Source organism: Solanum pennellii, chromosome 12 (genome assembly GCF_001406875.1).
Source record: "Solanum pennellii chromosome 12, SPENNV200".
In the NCBI taxonomy this organism is placed as follows: domain Eukaryota; kingdom Viridiplantae; phylum Streptophyta; class Magnoliopsida; order Solanales; family Solanaceae; genus Solanum; species Solanum pennellii.
Window position 1 is genome coordinate 54,479,083 of NC_028648.1, and position 7,669 is coordinate 54,486,751.

The window sequence follows — 7,669 nt, forward strand, 5'->3', positions numbered from 1 at the left end:
GTCTACATATCTCGTCATGTCAAATTTGTCGAAAATGAGTTTCCCTACGAGTCTATTTCCTCCTCCACAAATACATCATTCATTGGCGTCCTTCCCCTTTTTCCAACATACTCACAGGTTCCCTCACCACCTTCCCCCACACCTCCACCCACTACCCAACCACCCCTCATCACCCCCCTTTGCCGATATCACCCACTTCCGCAGCCTCATTGGGGCTCTACAGTATCTGGCCATTACCCGTCCTGACATCCAGTTTGCTGTCAACGGAGTTGCTCAGTGCATGCATCAACCAAGTGAACATGATTAGCATTGTCTAAAACGCATTCTCAGGTACATTTTTGGCACTCTTGGTCGTGGTTTACTCATTCGACCCGGGGACTTGGAGCTTCGGGGTTTCTCAGATTCAGATTGGGCGAATGATAAAAATGACAGAAAATCTACATCGAGGTTCCTCATTTTTTTGGGGCCGAACCTGATCTCCTGGTGTACAAAAAAACAACCCAAGGTCTCTCGGTCCTCGACTGAAGCTGAATACCGCGCCCTTGCTCTTCTTGCTGCTGAGACCATGTGGGTCACATATATTCTTCGCGAACTCCGCGCCACTCACACTGTTCCTGCTCTCTATTGTGACAACAAATCAACAATCTGTGTGGCCAAGAATTCCGTCCTACACCAGAATGAAGCATGTTGATACCGATTGTCTCTTTGTTCGCGATGAAGTTCAGGTCGGCACCATGACTGTGCAGTATGTACCCACTGAAGAACAACCGGCTGATATTCTCACCAAGCCTCTCCCTAGCCGACAGCACGATTACCTCAGTTCCAAGCTTCCGTTCGCTTCCGCTCAGCTCAGCTTGAGGGGGGATAATAACAGATAGTATTAAATAAATAGTATTAAATAATATTAGTATTTACTGTGTACTAATCCTAGTCCTATTAGGATTAGTACTCCTTCCTATATCTCCTATATATATCTCCCATGTATTCCCTTATTAGGTTAACACTTCAATACAATCAATATTCCTTCACGAACCTATGGTCGGTTAAGCGACAGTGAGAGGGTTTTTGGTCTATTCATTTTTCATTTTTTAAGCTTTGAAAATTCTTTGTGAATTTTAACGTCAAAATTTGGGATTTTTGATTGGTAAGTGGCAATATTTTTCAAGAACTCAAGTTCTTAGCTAAAATGGAGATTATGAACTGATTTTGGGTCATTTCCCTGAGACCTCTTTTCAACACCACCAAGTTTGCTTATTCTAGAGCTCATATGAGGAAGATTGTCCTTTTTAAGTCAGGCTATCGTTTTAAGGAAAGTTACCCAAAATAGGAGTGATATTTAGTCTTTTACCTACCGCACTTATTCTAAACGCGAATTACAACCAATTAAGGGTATAAAGTGATTAGAATCAGTTTCATTCATCCCCAAAGTGTTTGGGATTTTAAAGGGAAGATCCAAGAGGAGAAACAGTACAAAATTTCAAGCATTTATTCAAGAAATTCCAGATTTCGCAGGAACCTAGTTCTTTGAGATATGTAAGCTTCCATAGTGTTGAGTTTGTTCACCCACATGTCAATCATGAGTTTCTTTTGCGAATTTATCCATAAATATTGAGCAATTTAATTTCTTGATAAGTTTTTGAAGTTTTCTTATCGATTAAGTAATGATGTAAGATTCTACTTGCGTCAACTTCAAAGAACTGTATCAATTAAGTATTGATGTAAGATTCTATTTGGGTGAGCTTAAAAAAGCTGTATCTCTTAGAATATAAAGAATTAGTTGTCCATAACCTATCCAATTAAAGGTATTTGAATGTGTACATCACCAATTTCGCATCAAACCAATTTCAGAGTAAAAACTTCTGACCAATTTAGTAGCCTGATATAGTGCTATTACAAATTAGCTGACGGAAAAACATTTAAAAGGGTCGTTTTTCTCTTTGCATCTAAGAAAATCCTAAAGAATTTCTTGGACTAATAAAAGGCTCAAGACAATCAAATTTTCATCTTTTAATTCATCATTCTCTTCTGTCTTAAATCCTAGGAGAAAATGCTAAGAAAAAATCAAAGTAGAATATTCCATTCAAGATTATTTCAAACTTCTTCAAGATACTTTTTAAAGGTAAGTCTTTTTCGAAAAATTCCATTCTTTTCAACTCAAATTCCTCCATACAATTATAAATCACTAATGAAAACCATAATTCTTGGACATGAGATTTTAAAAAACTAATTCAAGAATCTCAAGAGAGATTTTCTTGATCGTTTACCTTCAAGCTAGGGTTTCAAGGCTTCTGATCAAATTCTTCTACAAGATTATTTAGGAACCTTGTTATTCCAAGTATGTAAGGCTATCATAGTGTTGGACTAGTTCTTCATCATGCTCTATGTCTACTTTCAAATCAGTAAAAGAGAAATCTAGGATTCTACCCCTAGATTTGAGTATTCTTGAAATAAGTTGATATTGAGTTCTTGAGGTCCAGATTCTTTTGAAAATTATCTTCCTAATCATTGTGTTTCTATATTATTATTGAGATCCTTGAGTTGATTTGTTCATATCTATAATTCATCATGAACCCTATTTTGAGTTATAAATCTTGAGAAGTTTTTCAAAGTCAACACTTGAGTTTTACACTGAGTTATGAGGAAGTAAGTATGAGAATGAGAAGAGTCGTATACATGAGTTCCATATTGTTATTTAGACTCTTGACTCGGTGCTCATGCCTATAAATCCTGCATGAACTCCATCAGTTGAGTATCTTTGAGATGAGTGGTATCTTGAAGTTCTAAGTCTTGAGTATTGAGTTTCTAATCATTTTGGGATTATATTCTTAATCATGGGGCCACTACATGTTACCCATGAAAGTCCTTGAGTTGAGTAGTTCATGTCCATAATTTCGCATGAACCCTATGAGTTGAGTAGCCTTGAGATGAGAGCTATCATTGAGTCCTTAAATTTAGTAGTTCATGCCCATAATTTCTCATGAACCTTCTGAGTCGAGCATTCTTTAGATGAATAGTATCATTGATTTCTTGATTTTTGAAGTAGTTGAGTTCAAAGTATAGAGTTTTATGAATAGTTATTGAAAACCTTGAATTGAGTTGTTCGCATTCATGATTCAATATGGACCTTATTTTAAGAAGTCTTTTTACAAAATTATTTTTAGACTTGTTTTAAGACTTAAGCATATGAGTTTGACAACATATTTGCCTATAATGTTGCTATTGAAATAATGCAACAAGATGAAGATTTTGAGCCAAAATCTGTTCACGAATGTAGACAGAGAAATGATTGGCCAAAATGGAAGGATGCAATTCAAGCTGAATTGGCTTCACTAGAAAAACGTGAAGTTTTTGGACCAATAATCCGAACACCTGAAGGTATCAAGCCAGTGGGGTACAAATGGGTTTTTGTACGAAAAAGAAATGAGAAAGGTGAAGTCATGAGATATAAGGCCCGACTCGTTGCTCAAGGTTTTTCTCAAAGACCTGGCATTGATTATATGGAGACATATTCTCCAGTGGTAGATGCAATCACCTTCAGATATCTCATAAATCTGGCAGTTCATGAAAAACATGATATGCGTCTAATGGACGTTGTCACAGCCTATCTATATGGCTCATTGGACCACAACATTTTCATGAAAATTCCTGAAGCATTCAAAGTGCCTGAAGCATACAAAGATTCAAGAGAAACTTGTTCAATAAAGCTTCAGAAATCTCTGTATGGATTGAAACAATCAGGAAGGATGTGGTACAATCGTCTGAGTGAATATTTGTTAAAGAAAGGGTACAAAAATGACCCGATTTGTCCCTGCATTTTCATTAAACGGTCGGATCTGAATTTGTAATAATAGCTGTGTATGTTGATGATTTGAACATCATTGGAACTCGTAAAGAGCTTTTAGAAGCTGTTGAGTGTCTGAAAAAAGAATTCGAAATGAAAGATCTCGGCAAGACAAAATTTTGTCTTGGTCTACAGATTGAGAATTTGTCAAATGGAATACTTGTTTATCAATCAACGTACACAAAAAAGATACTAAAGCGTTTTTACATGAATAACTCACATCCATTGAGTACTCCAATGGTGGTTAGATCGCTTGACATCAATACAGATCCATTTCGACCTCAAGAGAATGATGAAGAGCTTCTTGGTGATGAAACTCCTTATCTTAGTGCGATCGGGGCACTAATGTACCTTGCTAACAATACTCGACCAGATATCTGTTTTGCAGTAAGTCTACTGGCAAGATTCAGTTCCTCCCCAACAAAAAGACATTGGAATGGTGTTAAACACATACTTCGATATCTTCGAGGGACCATGGACATGGGTTTATTCTATTCCAATGAATCCAAATCAGAACTGATTGGTTACGCAGATGCAGGGTATTTATCAGATCCGCATAAAGCTCGATCACAAACAGGCTATTTGTTTACATGTGGAGACACGGCAATATCTTGGCGATCAATGAAGCAAACATTGGTAGCCACTTCTTCAAATCATGCAGAAATAATAGCCATCCATGAAGCAAGTCGAGAGTGCGTCTGGTTGAGATCAATGACCCATCATATTCAGGAAATGTGTGGTTTTTCTTTGAAAAAGAATATACCAACCACAATGTACGAAGATAATGCTGCATGTATAGCTCAATTGAAAGGAGGATACATCAAAGGAGACCGGACAAAGCATATCTCACCAAAGTTCTTTTTCACGCATGATCTTCAACAAAATGGTGAGATAGAAGTTCAACAAATTCGTTCAAGTAATAATCTTGCTGATTTATTCACTAAGGCATTACCAACATCAACGTTTGAGAAGTTGAGATACAAGATTGGAATGCGCCGTCTCCGAGATATCAAGTAAAGTTTTCATTAGGGGGAGCGAAATACGCGTTGTACTCTTTTCCTTAACTATGGTTTTGTCCCAAGTTGGGTTTTCCTGGTAAGGTTTTTAACGAGGCAACATTCAAAGCGTATTATGAGATATGTGTACTCTTTTTCCTTCACTAGGCTTTTTCCCACTGGGTTTTTCCTAGTAAGGTTTTAACGAGGCACATAATCTATGGACATCCAAGGGGGAGTGTTATAAATCCATTGAATAGTGGATGACCATTTGGTTTATTCATGAACTACTAAATTCATGTATGTGTATTCCCTAGATGATATGAACCCCCCTTTTGGATAACAATGTAGATAACTATGTATCTACTAGTTAAATGACTTTTGGGAGTGATATCTCAACACTATAAATAGAGATATCACTCACCATTTGATATATACTTAAATAAGAAAATTATCTCCTCTATCTTATACTTCTTGTCTTTTTCTTCTTATATTCTGAGCTTTCTTTACAACAATTTACTATTTTCTTTTAATTATTATTAAATTTTCTTTATGATATTTAAAGTTTTAGAAGTTCTAAAATATTTGGTTAAAGAAAGTACTTTTTTCAAATCATAAAATATATGATAAAAAAAATGATAAGAAGTATTAGAAGATTTAATATTTAGAGTCTTGAAATATATAATGAAAGGAAAATATATGCATCACAAAAGATAGGAAGTAAAATAAGGAGCTTTGCCATCATTAGGTGACCTAAAATTTGGCATAAAAAACAACCACACTTTATTTTTCAGTATCTAAAATTTGGCATAAAATAGCCCACATTTTTTTTTTTTGGTATCTAATAGCTCAAATAACCCCCCAACCCCTAAATTTTTGACATTGTATTGTCAAATATGGAGTTCCTTTATGTTATTATTGTAAAAGATTCATTCAGAACCTATTAATTTTTATTACGTTGTATTAAAATTTGTAAATATCATAATTATAAATTATCATTCTTTTTTCTTCTTTACTTTATTCGTTAGTGTGTTTTAATATAACACCTAGCTTTGAAAATTCAGATTTTGTCCGTAAAGTTAATTTTTTAAAAAAAATTTCTCTTAATGGATGTGGAAACATCTTAATAAATCAGATCATAGAATAGCCTTAATAATATTTAGACTCATTTAATATTCTATATATAAAGAAAAAAAATTGTTACGCAACTTCTCTCTCCCCCGAACCCTTTCCCTCTCTTTTCTCAATTAAATACCATTTTTCCTCTTGAAATGTTAAGTTTTCATAATCTTTACAAGAGTTCTTCATTGTATTAATGACTTTTTAGAGTATACAATATTTGTCAAAAATTCTTGTTCCTTTTTTCGGAATGTACTCATGTTTATCAAAAACTCAAGCTTTTGAGATTAAAAAAAACTTTGTATATACTTGGTATCTGTTGTTAAAGCTTTGTCTAAGCCAACTAATTTTTGTTGACGTTATGTCCTGATTTTAATACCAAATCGAGTTTTACTTTTCACCGCAAGGAAAGTTAAAATATTATCATAATTATTTTTATTTTTTCTGAAAGAAAAATATAATTCTCTTTCATATTTGATTATTCTTTTCTTTGAGAAATGTTTGGAGCTCTATAAATTGAAGATGTACTCATCTTCTCACAGAAAATAACATAATAGCATCCACAATGTAGTCGTTAAAATAGTTCTATTGTTTTTATGATTTTTACTAATTTTAAAATATATAGATCAATTGTCTTAATCATATTATAATATTATGCTTTTTAATATAGTCATCTAATTTATCGCTAACGTGACAATTATAAACTTTCGCATGACAACTTAATCCTTTTGAATCCAAAATTTTATGGAGATCAATAATTACACTTGAAAACTTGAAAAAACATAAAACCTTATAACTCCTAAAAAAAATCGATTTATATTTCTATATTTTATAGCTTTGATTTAGAATGGCATTTCTTTTGTTTCTAACCGATGTCTTATTCGTATTGAAGCCATGTTAACTTTGTATTTGCCTTGAAAAAGTTATACGTCGTGAAAAAATTGAATTTGAGATTTTTAATGAAAAATTAAAAAATACTTATTATTTCAGCATAAAATCCACGTAAATAATTTATAATAAATTTATGAGTGCCCAAGTCAGAGATAAATGTTAGTATTCCATTCGTTTCCAAGCTTCCTTTTAAATCAAAACTTAAAAAGGATTTTGTGGCAAACATTCACGGAGATTTATGGTTGGTGGGGGTCATATGTCAAAGAAAATATGATTGCACAACATCATTAAATGACAAGAAAAAGTTTGTGTTAGTGCATTAATTGGGACCGTTAGAACATAAACAATATAATCGAGTAGCAAGTTGGTGAAAATTATGAAAGATGAGTGCTCAACTTGTAGCAAAGAGACATTTTTAAGTTAAGATATTTTCTTCTTAATCATTCTTTTAATCCGTAAAAATTTCGGTAATTAGCACTTAGCAAAGTAACAAAATGCTTATTTCTTAAACATATTACCAATTCTGATTAACACATTTGAATTATAACTTATTTTAATTGAACGCTTAGATATAAGATAAAATATTTTCAGTAGACATTTTTTAACTTAAATTTTAGAAAGTCTTCTATGTATGCTTTTAATTGTCTATAACGTAGATAAGTATGTTTGTATTTTCTAATTATACACACTAACCTCAATAAATCAATAACAACTTAAACATGTTCTAAAGTGATGTTGATGTGTATAATTACAACCCTACCATAATAATAATAGCATTCATACAAAAGCATTACAACCCTACAATAGTACCACTAACACCCCA